The sequence below is a fragment of the Alligator sinensis genome, unplaced genomic scaffold, assembly GCF_000455745.1.
Source record: "Alligator sinensis unplaced genomic scaffold, ASM45574v1 scaffold1277_1, whole genome shotgun sequence".
Classification (NCBI taxonomy): Eukaryota; Metazoa; Chordata; order Crocodylia; family Alligatoridae; genus Alligator; species Alligator sinensis.
This window is the reverse complement of record NW_005842341.1, coordinates 1,451,013-1,464,939: the sequence shown is the minus strand read 5'-3', so window position 1 is coordinate 1,464,939 and position 13,927 is coordinate 1,451,013.

Here is a 13,927-nt window from a genome sequence, read left to right as displayed (position 1 = left end):
CGGGAGCCGCGGGGGTCCCCACCCCACAGGGAGCGCGCTGCCCCGCCCCCACAACGGCTGAGGGGCAGTCTGTGCGCCGCTCCAACCGTCTCAAACCCCCACCACACGCACGCGCGCTTGGTTCCGCGCATGCGCACCCTGCACCAAACACGCTTCCCCCACAGGCACACTCAGCCCCAAGTATGCCCCCCCCACGGGCTGGCAGGTGCTCCTGACATGCACAGCCCCCGCGTGCGCGTGCACATGCACGCACGCACACATATGTACGCACACACGCAGAGGCTGGGCAGGTGCTCCTGACAGGCCGCACTAACCCTTGGGAACCAGGGATAAGGGTCACTGGCCTCTCACTAATGCTACACAGCAGCCTTCTGGCTAGGCCAGTGGCTCCCAACCGGGCTGCGGCCAGGTCCCTGAAGGGTGCCACAGGGTGTGAGGAAAGCAGCAGATGGATGCAGGCTCAGGCCCCTGCTCAGCCCTGCAAAACCATGAGCCCTGTCAGACATAAATGAGTTGGTTTTGAATCAGGGCAACATACAATTCACAAAAATTACGGTGGGGCCTTAAGCCTGATATGGGGGGCATCCAGTCTAAAGATGCTGAGAGCCATGGTGGTAGGCAAGTGTAGAGGCACAGCTCGCTCACACACCCACCCACACCTTCCTCATCTATTCTCTCTCCCTCTCTCACATTCCCAACCCCATCATTTTCCTGCCCTGCTCTGCAGTATATAACACAGACCCTCCAGCCCAGACCCTAAACGTAAAGGTAGGGAAGAAGAGAGAGGCTTATAAAGAAGGCACAAATGTTTTTATCCAGCATAAACAGTAGCAGAAAGCCAACCCCTCTGTTTTGTAGAAAGATGTTACAGATACATGTCATAGCATTCGTCACCCTCCAAAGTCTGCCAGAGGCTTCCCAGCAAGGAGATAGAGGAAGGGTGCAGAACCTGGAGTCCAAAAGGTAAAAACAAAACTTGAACATTTTTAATGTCTTTTTGACTGTCATATTTTTTACATGGAAAGGATTGATGAAGGCACAGCCAGTTTGTTTTATACTTCCATTTCACCAGGTAAAAAAGTTCCTGCACTAAGCTGGGTGTATATAGGCACTAGTTTTTTCCCTACCTCCCCTGTATCATTTTTGTATACAGTACCTCACATTTCCCTATGAGTACTGTAAACCAATGGTGTTCATGGTTTTGGCCCCACAGGTCATATGAATGGGACAGGACCAGTCTGCGGCCTGGATTGGGTCCCATGCATCAGGATTGGACTCCATGCAGTCCTGTGTCCTAATCGAGAGTGCAAGGTCACAGCCCAGGGGTCTCCTCAGATCCATGCGGAGCCCCACAGCCTGGATGACACTGCACCAGGGGCCGGATCTGGCACCTCTGTTGTAAACAGATGTCATAACCTTTTTTGCACCTAATTTTGTGGTTCTTGGCTCCAGTCTTCAAAATCCTCATCTCAAGATCTAGTTACAACTCTGTACCTGAGAGCACAGTATCCCCACTGCAAAGTAGCCTGGTAAACCATTTACATTTAAATTCTAGAATAAGCATATCTACTCTGGCATGAATACATGGTTCAGAATAACTAGCATGACTGGCTGAGACACTAGGTATGTCTATATGTTCATTAATGCACTGTAGTTACTGCATGTTAAGTTTATTACTTGGTTAACCAAGTACTGATTCAATGTACGTAACTCACAATACTGCACAGTAGTGCTAGTGCAGGGGTCAGCAACCCCCGGCATGTGTGCCAAGCATGGCACGCAAGGCCATTTTGCTTGGCACACCATGGCCAGCCCCAGCTCTGGGTAGCTGCTGCCAGCCACAGAGCTGCTCTCAGTAGGCAGCTGAGAGGCTGCAAGCCCTGCTGCAAGCAGCCCCAGGCTCCATGACTGGCAGCAGCTCCCCAGAGCTGGGGCTGGCTGCAGCCAGGAGGCTGCAAACAGCTGCGCTGGGCTCCGGCACCAGCTCTGCACCAGCACATGCGTGCGCGCCTCAGAGCGAACGGTGGGGGAGGGTCTTGAGGCAGGGAAACCCTGGTCTCTCCCCTACTCCCATCACAGAGCTGATGACTGGGCTCCAGAGCCTGGCTCAGCTTTTTGTAGCCAGCCTGGGCTCTGGGCAGCTGCAGCAGGCAGCAAGCAGGCAGACTGCAAACAGCTGCGCCAGGCTCCACAGCTCCGGCATCAGCTCCATGCTGGTGGCGACTGGATATGCATCTCAAAGCAAACAATGGGGCAGTGCAGCCCCCACACTCCCCCCCCCAGCCCATGCTGCTATGCCTCCCTGCCGTCCACTCCAAGGCATGCGTGCATGCGCCGGTACAGGGCTGATGCCGGAGCCCCGCGCACCTGATTGCAGCCTCCCGGCTGCAGCTGCCCAGAGCCCAGAAACCTTATTCCTGACCTTATCATTTGGTCGGTTCCAGTCCCAGAGACTCTGGGCTCACAGCTGTGAGGCTGAGACAGGAGCATTGCTTCCATGTTTTGAGCAGCTTGGTCACTCTGGAGATCCAGATCTGGCCCCTCCAGAGAACCAGGGAGTGCTGGGAGTTGGATCTGAGGTGATCTAGCCTCTGGGCATCGTATTTGGAAGGAACGAGCTTCCCTCCTTGGACCTAAGCTCTCAGAGATGCTGGGCAGAGCCACGTGGCTGCTGCTCAGGGACAATGCGGCTTGGGGCTGTTCCAGCCTCCTACTGGGACCCTAAACCAGTGGCCTCAGCTATGCCACTGCCATCCTGCATGGCCATGGGCAAGTCCCCTGCTCCCCTGTGCCTCTGTGCGTTGCAGCTTAGGGTGAGGTGGGATTTGTTCCCTGGGGCCAGAGTCATGCCCCAGGAGCCCTTGTAGAGGCTCTGGCTTACTGCCTTAGTCCCTTCAGAATACAAGGCCAGACTCCCCTGGCTCCAGCCCAGCTCTCCCCTCCCCTGCTGCACTGGCCTGACCCCAGAGCAGTGCCCTGGACCCAGTGGGGTGTTACGCATAGCCAGTGCTGTCATTCCAGAGCCAGTCTGGTTTCCTTTCCTGGGGAAAAAACACTCCTTGATGCCCCCCTACGCCTGCTGCCTTGGCACCAGGGTGGAGGGAGCGTGGTGGGGATGTGCCATCATGTGCTTTCCCAGCCTCTCTGGGGATAACGGTTTAGATGTCCTGAATGATCCTGACATCTTAGGGCCTTAGCTGTTTGGAGGGGGTGGGTGGTTGGGCCGATGGGCAGATTCCACCTCCACTGGCCACGCTGCAGCCTGTGCAGCCAGGGAAGCACAGGGGCTCCAGTGGGCCCAGGGCATTGTTGGGTTGGACTTTGTCCAGTGGCCTAGCAGCCTGGCTCTGTGCGCCCGCTCATCTGGTTCTGTGTGTCTGTGTGCACACGTGTCTGGTTCTGGATGTGTGTGTTTGTTCTTGGTGTGTTCTGGTTCTCTGTGTTTGTTCACATGTGGGGTGTGTGTGAGTGTGTCTGGTTCTGTGTGTGTATGCGTCTGGCTCTTTGCTCTCCTTTTTCTTTCTCTCTCTCCTCTTTTTTCTTTCTCTTTACCTCTTTCTCTCCCTGTCTCTCTCCTCTTTCTCTTATTTCTCTCTCTCTCTCTGCAACATGCTTAATAAAAAAGGAACACACGACAACAAAGGCAACATTTATGATTATTAAATATACTAATATGCAGTGTGTCCTGCTATCTATAGCAGGACGCATCTGATCTATATAGGGACCGTGCTGCTTTTTCCGGTAAAATTCAGGGTTTTGGGGAGTTTGGGGGGTTAATGTCTGCAAGCAGCCTCTAGTTCTGAATTGTAACTTTAGTTTTAGGTTCCTCTTAGCTTTTAGAGCAATGCTGTAGTGCATCACACTTTCCAGCGGGGGCCTCACTTGCTCTTGCTCTTTCAAAGGTAAATTCAAGGGTAGATTAAGGGCCTTGTTCATGTTGCAGTTAGGATGTGTTAACTGCACTTAAAATGCCAGTGCCTTCATGTTCAAGCAGTCTAACAAGTGCCATTGCATTTCAGCAGACTTAGTACTTTTTTCAGGAATATCTCCAGATGGTCTAAAGTAACATATTCAGCTATCTTGGGACTGCCCCACAGAGATATGAGCAGTCCTCACTAGCTCTGGAGCTCTGGTGCTGTGTGAGGGCAGGGATTGACAAACAGCTGTTTGACAACTGCATATCCAACCCCAGACCTGTCCACATCTTAGTAAACATTACAGAGAGACTGCTCAGAAAAATTTCTAACTCATCGAAGTCATGCTTGCTTACGACAATCTAGATGAAACACATACTAAATGTCCCATCCAACAAGACCCAAAGACAAGATCCTCAGACACTAAATGACCAGAGGAATAATTCTTGTCAGATGCAGGAGTAGACTTTCTTACTCAGCAGAAAGTTCAAGGATTTACAAGTGGGAGGAAAAACAGTCCTGAGGGGCGATCAAGACTGTGGGGGCAGAGTTGGCTGAATGTGGGGATCAGGATGAGAACAAAAGTTGGTTCTGTGGAGAAAAATATCTGGGGAGAATCTAGACTTTGTTTACTGTTAATCCAAACTAAACAAAGCCAAGTTAAATGTTAAGTCTCCACTGCCCTGTGCACTTGCTAGTGATGCCCCGAATGTGTCATTGTGGGATGCAATCAGTAAAATGTGGAGAACCGTGGATAGCATTCCTCAGATATGGAATCAGTGGGCACGTCTACACTGTAGGTGCTTACTGTGCAGTAGCCTAATAACACTGTGTAGTAGCACACTGGGCAAAAACCATGCTAATATGCTACTGTGCAGTAGTATTAGGCTACTGCACAGTGAGCACCACTAAAAAGCATGCACTGGCACTATTGTGCAATAGTGTGAGTTTCTGCACATTCAATTAATACTTGGTTAACCAAGTAATAAACTTAATACGCATTAACTGTGGTACATTAATGAATGTGTAGATGCACCCAGTGTCTCAACCAACCACACCAATTATTCTGAATCATGTATTCATGCCAGAGTATATTTGCTTATTCTAGGATTTAAATGGGGACTTTGATATCACCAACAACGTAAAACAGTGCATTTTGAGATGTCTTCAGTGCACTCAGAGGGACAGTTACCACCCAGGAATGTTACTGAATACCAGACTAAGTTTTATTAATGGGATTTCTGGGTTTAGTTCAGTTTTCATTTCTGCCTTACAGTTTGTCTTGAAAGACTCAATTCTGGACCTGGAAAATTAGTATTTCTTAATAGCCAGTGATAATAAATAATACAACAGGTATATGGATGGAATTACCTCACTCTCATTCAGGCGGACCATTTGCAGATCATATTTTATTTCACTTGTGCTTCAGCATGTTCAGCATTTGTTTACCTCCTTGCACATATGTAGTGCCTCATAGCAATCTGAAATGTTTTTTCTAACTGCTCAAATGTGGTGTAGGACTTCAAAAGGAAAAAGAAGTAAAGAACTATTGTTTTGAGCGTTATGTACCTAAAATCTTGACAAATCACAGCTAATGATTTCCTAATTCTTTCTGCCATAGTGAATGATATTGCAGTTATATCATCATATCACAAGCAGGGGGAATAAAAGTACAAGTTTAGCATTGATGGAGTGACTTTGGGCAAATTACTTCCCTTTCTATGTCTCAGTTTTCACATTGAAAAAAGTACAAAATAGCCACTTAGAAGGGGGAGTGATTCATTAACGTGATCCTCAGGTAAAAGGTGCTGTGGAGCACAAAGTACAAAGTGTAGAAATAGATTTCCTGCACTCTGCAAGAGCACAGGAGTCCAAGGTTCTGGGTTCTCGTCCTAGCTCTTCTATTCATTGGATGGGTAGACAAGGACAAGTCACTTCCCCTCTGTCCTGGTTATCCATAAAATGAGGATAAGGACACCTGCCAGGATCCAGCCTTCAAGTATGCTTTAAGATCTGTGAATGAAAATACGTAGGCGTAAGGAGTTATTGGAAGAAATTAGTTGGAAAGGGGAACAGTTTTGCAGTTTCACTACATATAGCTGCATTTAAATTTTAAATCTTCCTGCGATAATAATCAGTATTTCTAAACAATGGCATCATCTGTTAATGATGATTATTTTACTGTCAGCAGCTTACATATCCCCCCACTGTGGTCTTTAATACTCCCGCGGTGACACTAATGTCAGTTTTCCAGGCAGGGAGTTGCTTTCTCTGTATTGTCAAATAAAATTTGCAAAACAAGCTGGTTAGCAACTAAAATTACTGTTCCCCCTGTACTGACGTGGCACCCTTAGAGTGATATGTGTCTTCTCTTGAGTACATTATTGTTGACTTGCATTGAATTGGTGCAGTAAGAGTGAAATACATTCTTGGGGCCCAAAACCATCTTTTCGTTACTTGTGCCATGCACATGGGCATCCAAAAAGCCACAACAAAGAGGGAAGTTGGGAGGCAAAACTGGATAATGGTGATCGGAGTTCACAGTAGATGGATATGCTACAGGCTGTCATTTAAAAGTATGTGGGGTATTCTTGGCACAGGTCAGGGTATGCCTTTTAAATGATGTCCTCAATTTGTTGGCAATTCCTGTACTGGTCTTCCCTGCTATTACTGTTAGGAGTAATCTGTACAAATGATGTATAATGAAGGGAAATGTAAAGATAAACCTTTTGACCTTTGATTTGCACTCATTACTGAACTAGAACAGAGATTGGAAAGCTAGTTGCAAATTAACCATCAAGCCACCTATGTTTGCTGATGTGGCATGTAACAGGGTCATTTCCCCTCTCTACATCTTAAAGGGAAAAATGTTGGCCAATTGTTCAAAAACTTGAAATATTCATAATTGGAAATCCAGAAAGTAATTCTTGTGGAAATGGCTGAGAATGACTTTTATATAAGATGTAACTGACTAATCAGAAAGGAAGATGTTGTGGGTAAAGCACAGGTTTGGCAATCAGGTTCCTATTCCTGGTTCTGATGCTAACTCCTGTCTTGGGTAGAACTCCCAGGTGTCATTTAGGCCAAAATTCAACAAAGAGCATGTTCACAAGCTACTATGAGGGAAGAGGGGATGGGGATTTACTAGTAGCTTTCTCTCTCAGGGATGGATAAAACTAAACTGTGGTAGTTTAGTCCTGAAAAAAAACACTTTCATCTACTATGGACTAAGAGCATAGACATAAGCTGTTATGATGAGGCAATGGAAGTAAATCCCTGACTTCTTTTAACTTGTAGTAAATGGTCCCATAGTCCCTTGTCATCCCATAATCAAAGAAATTCCTCCTGGTGGTTGCCCAGAGTGAGAGAGATGGGGCCTGATTGTTGAAGTGATGGATTATGCAGAGTTCCAGAATCAGCTCCCAGTAATTCAGCTGGAGCTGCATGTGCTAAATGCAAATTCTACTGCAAGGGCACATCCTGACAAGTGCACACATGTAGGGGCATGCATCTCTCATTGAACAAATAGCAGTGGCACACAGCTGTCCCACTGCATATTTGTGCCAGTACTCAAAACTACTTTGAGGCACTGCAAACCACAAATGTGAGCTTGTCAGGACATGCCTCAAGTGTTCCAGAAGGGAACCAAAAAACCAAGATACTCCAAATACAAAACCTGTCTGACATTAAAAAAAAAGAAAAGAAAAGTTGAGCAGTGTGGTGCAGATAATTCTTTTTCATGCACAGGGACGTACATAAAAAACTGTCTGCAGAGACGAGGTGTATGTATTAATACTCCTCTGTAGAAGAGACTGGTGACTCAGGTCTTTTTCCTGTTCTGCCACACCAGGAAGTACAAGCTAGCCCCAACTCCCAAACTGTTTCTAGAGATACCAGACTGCTTAAACACTTGGTGTTTCCAGGAGTACTTACTCTGTAATGCACTCAACACTGCTGAAAACTGGCAGGGAAAAAAAAATCAGGGTTTTTTAATTGCATTGAAAGCCAATGATACCTGAAAGTGATAGACACAACTGACATATAAGTAACATCTTTATAGTTTATTTACGGTGGATTAAGTTTCAGATGAGGCAGGTTGAAGTCAGATGGTTAAGTATAGCGCTGGCCAACATGCAGCACAGGTGCTACAAGTGGCACAGTCAGCCTCTGTGTGTGGCTGCATAGAGGCAACTGTGTGCAGATTGGGCAGGGAAAGAAAATCAGAGTGGCACCTGGGGATGGTGTGTGGCTAACTTGTCTCACACCTGCCAGAAATGTTGGCCTCTACCAGTCTAGTGAATAGGGCACTGAATTTTCCACTCTAGTCCTGGCTATATCACTGATAGCTGTATGACATCAAGGAACCACATAAGTGAAGTTGTTTGTTTGTTTGTCATGTCTGTACTGGATATGTCTAAACTACAGTTTAGAGATGTCTTGACATAAATGGGTTAAAAATTACCTAGCTCAGATACCTTTAAAAATTATCATAGTATTAGTCCAGCTGCTCCAGCTAACAACATAAAAATGTTAATTTGTAAAGTGGCAAAAAGGAAGTACTTTACGTAGCACATCTGTAAGTGTTCCTCAGGCCTGGCAGTATACCACCAGAGCTTCAATGGCATAGATTTCAGTGTGTTATGTACATAGATACTTATGAGTCAAGCAGGGCTGATGAAGCTTGAGCTGTCATACCTATAGTTTTACCAGTATATGTGTTACCTAATATAGGACTAGCTCAGGTATGCCTCCATGACCTACTGTCAGACTTTTTGGAATACTGTACTATTATCAGGGGGTCCATGGGGGCAGGAATGGTCTCTCACTGTGCAGCGCAGCCTCAATCACCCTTGAAGCCTCCAGGCACTATCAACTTATACAAAGTAATACAAAGATCTCAGAGTATCTGGTTCCAAAAAAGAGAGTCGGTGCCACCCTGCCTGGCCTGAGGAATGGTCCTAGATGTGGTAACTAAAAATTATTATGACATTTCTAAAGCTGCGCACACATTTTCCTTCTCTTTTTGCCACCTTTAAAGCAGAATTAAATGATAAAACGTCCTGCTTTTAGCAGAGGGGCTGAAGGAATGCTTTCTGTGGAAAGGCTGGCTGCTGTTATGACTGCTTTTGAAAGGTTTACAATGCTCCAGGGAAGTGCCTTTTATACAAGAGCTGGATTTTACATCATACTTTTAAAGTTTCACATATGATTTTAAAGCCAGACTGAAAATCAGTCCTGATCTTATTGAACTCATTTTGTTACAGTGCTTAAGTATCTTCACAGGGAGAAAATATCAGATATTAATGAGCCTACAGAAAGGCACAACAGGAACTAATGGTTGGAAGATGAAGCTAGACAAATTCAAATGATAAATAAAGCACATCTTGTAACTAGTGGAATTGTTTCAATTTGGGAACTAACTAGCAAGAGAAGTGGGCTTTATCTGTTTCTTGATATCTTCAAATCAGGAGACTTTCTGGAAGATTCACTTCAGTGAAACACAAGTTGTTGGGTTCACCAGATGGGAAACTGGATAACATGTAATAGTCTGGAGATGTACATACAGGTCAGACAGTGATGTAATAGTCCTTGCTCATCTTTAACTCTGTGAATCAGGCTCTTTGATTGTAACAGGGGGTAGGATTGGGACATAGGAACCTTCTGCTTATTGACTGGCTCTCTTGAACTAGACAGGATTCCTGCATGTGCTTATGGCTTCCTTCCTTTCAAGCCTGAGGTAATACAGAGTATTTTAACACTTTACATATTTTTAAAAAGGCTCTTGTTGCACAAATTGCTAGTTTCGTGCCCCTGGAGGCCTTTCCCAAACACCTCAAGGAGGGAGTCACACTCAGGCTGAGTCCATTACAAGTTTATTGATTGCGCAATCGGTCGACAAAGGGGTTGAGTAACCCAAAGCAGTGCCGACCCCCAGTCTTTGTCTGAGGGTCTTTTATAGCTTACCTAAACAAAGAACTGTAGCGTGTCTTACAACTATTGGCAGTTTCACAATTTTACCGTTATGTCTAGGTTTCCACAGGATGTCAGGGCCTTTTAAGTTAGACTCAACTTATTATGGGATAGATGAAGGCGCATGCGTGTTGGGGAAGCTGTGGTAAACTCAATGTCCTTTAGTAACCCCTTATCTTTGTGTAATTCTAGGTCATTGAACAGGTGCGATTGTGAAACTCTATGTGTAAAGCTGTCCTTAACCTATATGCAGAAGCTGTTAGCAAGCCATGTTGAATTTAGAAGCATATTGCAAAAATAAAGCATCATGTCTAATTTCAAGCCTTATGTCTAAAATCTAATGTATTTGTACTACAGGTGTCAAACTTATTTGGCCCTACAGGTCAGATATAGTCTGTGGGGCTTCTTGTGGGCTGGCTGATTTGTGAATGACAGCAGAAGTCCTAATCCCCATGGCTGCCAAAGCCATTGTATTGGCATGGCTTTGCAACCTGTGAGGTTTATGCAGGTTCCACACACCCTCCACTTCCCTCTGCTGTTCATCTGAGTCACTAGCAGCAACTAAACCCCCCAAATTCAGCAGCAGTTAGGCTGCTACACTCCTGGTCAAGAGAAACTTGAGACGCAAAATGCAGTCTTTCATTGTAGTAATATTGTTGTTCTGAACTAAGAAATGAAATCACTTAACGAGTGGATCATGACCCCCTCTGTCAAACTGAATGGAATCCAGCTTTCAGCAAATGTGTAAATAGCACCCTATCTCTTTTCACTTAAGTTTTTCTGTCCCTTCATAATTGCCATCGATTAATGCCTAGAAAAACAGGGCTTTAGAATTAGATCATGGGTTTGGGGGTGCAGGTCTGGTAACATAGATCCAAATCTGTAATTACCTGATGACTGTTGTCACTCTGGGGGTGAATAAAGGGAGGTTGCACACCTCTGCTGAGTGCATCTGACAGCATCTCCAAGTAGAGTCTCTTAGACAGTATTCTAGTCCTTTTTTGGCTTTGTAGGTCACAGCCAACGTAACGAACCTGGCCCAGAAGAAAAATGCAGTCTATCTTCAGTACAGTGAAGTGAGGGGAAGATATGAATGCTTGTTACATATACATAGGTCTCAGTTCAGAAATTACTATCTGACACGGAACAGTACAATCAGTGGGATTATAGAGAGCAGACAGCAGTATTGGCAGGATTCATAATTTCTTTTTCAAAACCTAGCTTGCAGAGGTGCATGTATGTGATGATGTATAACAGTTTGGATGTGACAGACCCAAGAGTTAGTTGTAGGACATAAATACAGTGAAGGTTAAATGGTTTTGTTAGTATGGTCTCAAAAGAGTAATTTAGTGGTTCTTTTCAGCTAGGATTTATGTGCATTTGTATTGCTGTCAAAAATGAAATGCAAATCTCTGTTACTAGTGCAGCACATTTTAGTATTTACACTGTGATGTAACATAGATCTGGAAGATTACAAAATTGGAAATGTGATTTATGAATTTGTCTGGATGAGGGGTACTGCTTGTCTTCTGCAGATGGAATTTTTCAAAGGGCATATGAAGCTGCTTCTTAGTCTAGACACAGTTGTTTTTTATTTATTTTCCTTCCATGTACTGCTTATCCATTGAAGTGGAGCACACAGTTGTTTTATAATTGCAAATCTGCACCAGTCTGAGATGCCCTGGTAGTTGCAGATGGATACAGTAGGCATCAGTCTCACATAGTGGGCAAAGGCAAGGGAATCATGTTCTTTGTTTGTTAAATGATGCTGTTAAAGAGACAACACAGCCTATTCTAATTGCTTTGTCCTTATAGCCCTGGAAGTGTTGTAAAAGAGGGGAACATGGCTATGATTGGTGACAATTCTGCGGATTTCCTGGCTTTGTGACTTGTTCGGAAGGGGGGGGGAGGGAGTTATTCACAAGGAGAGAAAAAAGCAGGCTGTGTTTTGTGTATAACTGTTCCTTGCTGGCTCTGTAATAGCTGCAGCTCTGCACAATGATGATGATGTAATGTGTTCTGCTGCATGGGCTGCTGATCATGTGGTAGGCATGCTGTCTTTGGTTTGCACATGGATAGAGCTGTACGGCTCTGCCTCAGCACACCCCGTGCTTGCATTGTGTCTAATGCTGCTTTACTGCTGCTGTGGCTTGATTCCTTTTTTTGGCTTATTACCTTCATCTTTATTCTGCATCTATGCTGGTTATGTACAGTATGTGAATACCTGGCTAGACTAGCCTAATATATCATATCTGCCCCCCCGGTGCGCGCGAAAACTTTGCAGATATCTCTTCAAACACTGGATCTTGTCTTAAGCTTCCTTTTTAGGACTGGGAGGGGGAAGGTTGCTATTAGCAACTGCTTTCTCATCAGAAGCAAACTGCATAGGTTTCTATTTACCCTGTAGACACCGATTTCCATTCACTTTGGAATATTATTGTGTATTCAGACTCGTTGCACAAACAAATCTGTCACGAAGAACATCCTCCTATTCAAAAATGTTTTTGTGGTGTAATTTATTTGTGCTTTTTAAATGTCTCTAATGGATTTATGCAAAGTGGGGACTGTAGCAGGGGTGCGAGTGAGACTAGCAGCACATGACGACTATCTTTCCCCAACATCTCAGTTTGAAAGGGTTCACTTAGCTTTACTGGTTATGCTGAGTATCTTCTTTTTGTGTAATTTCTTTCTTGGGCTTGTACTCTCAGCTAGTATGGAACTTTGAATCAGTGTCACATCTTTCATGACTTAAGATGACTTCAGTTCCATCTAGTAAAGGATCACTGAAAGAGTAAAGTCAGGCCAGGGTAAAGGGATGTTTTTGACAAATGGCCATATTGCACATTACACTTAGGTTGTGTTAACTGCATTTAAAACACTAGCAGTCATACATACATTCAAGCGGTAAAACTCTTGCTAAGTGCAATCGTATCTTAGCAAAGTTATGACCTTTCATGGGAGGAGTATCTCTAGATTGTATGGAGTAACACAATTGAGCTATTGTCAGATTGCTCCACAGCTTGTAATACAGCTTCAAGACTGGTGTGGTTTGGGGTCTGGCACTGAAAAACAGCTGATTGTTGTCACAACCCAATGATTTTAGTGCCTCAGCACGATGGAATTTTCCCGCCACATGAGAGTCTCTGTGCACAGCAAAAGTTTTCTGTTGCAACAGAAAACCCTGGTGCAAGAGAGTTCCCGCCATTCGCATGCAAAATTGTGTCCCACTATTGGCCAGTTCTAAATTATTCCTACGTGGCGGCTAGCGATTGGCTTGTTAGCCATATAAAATTCTGTGCGACTTCCGCCCAAGTCAGAGAACTTTGAGCACGCTGCAGAGTGCCTTTAAAGATTCCTGACTTGCAGCTCAGCTGATCGATAGCCTGATCACCTATCGATTCTTCTCCCCGTCGCTGAGCGCAATCCTTCGACGTACCCTTTCCCTGCCGGCCTGACTCGTGTACGGATTCGCTGGCCTGAGCCTTGCCAGCTGGAGCAACTCGTGTAGTTGTTTAAGCGACCGGACCACCTGCGGCGTAAGTAAAGCTTTTTGCAACCAATACGCGTTGTCTGCCTCTCCATTCACCAGCCCGCCCAATGACCGAGTAATTTCGAAATCACCTCAAGTCGGCTCCGGCCATCTGAGACATGGCGACGAGGATGGGATCAGGGGAAGGCACGCTGGAGCTAGAATTAGTTAAGAACTGCCCTTGGCGCAGTGGAAAATGCCCAGTAGAAAGCTTTATGGAACTGGAGGCGCATATCGCTTACCACCAGGTGGGCGGAATGGGTGAGAGGTTTATCCGCAGACGCCTTTCGCTGAAGGGAGAAGAGGGAGCTTCCGAAGACGGAGCCCCAAGAGAGAGGGAAGTGTATCTGCACCCCGCGGCATTCGGGTGTATAATGAGTGATGAGCGGGTCCTGTTTAGGCCCCTCAACACTGTGTCCCTCGCCAGAGTCAACCCGGCAGGCGCAGTAAACCCAACCTTCACCTGGGAGTGTGCCCGTTGCCTAAGATGTGCTCGGGAGAGTGAAGAACCGGT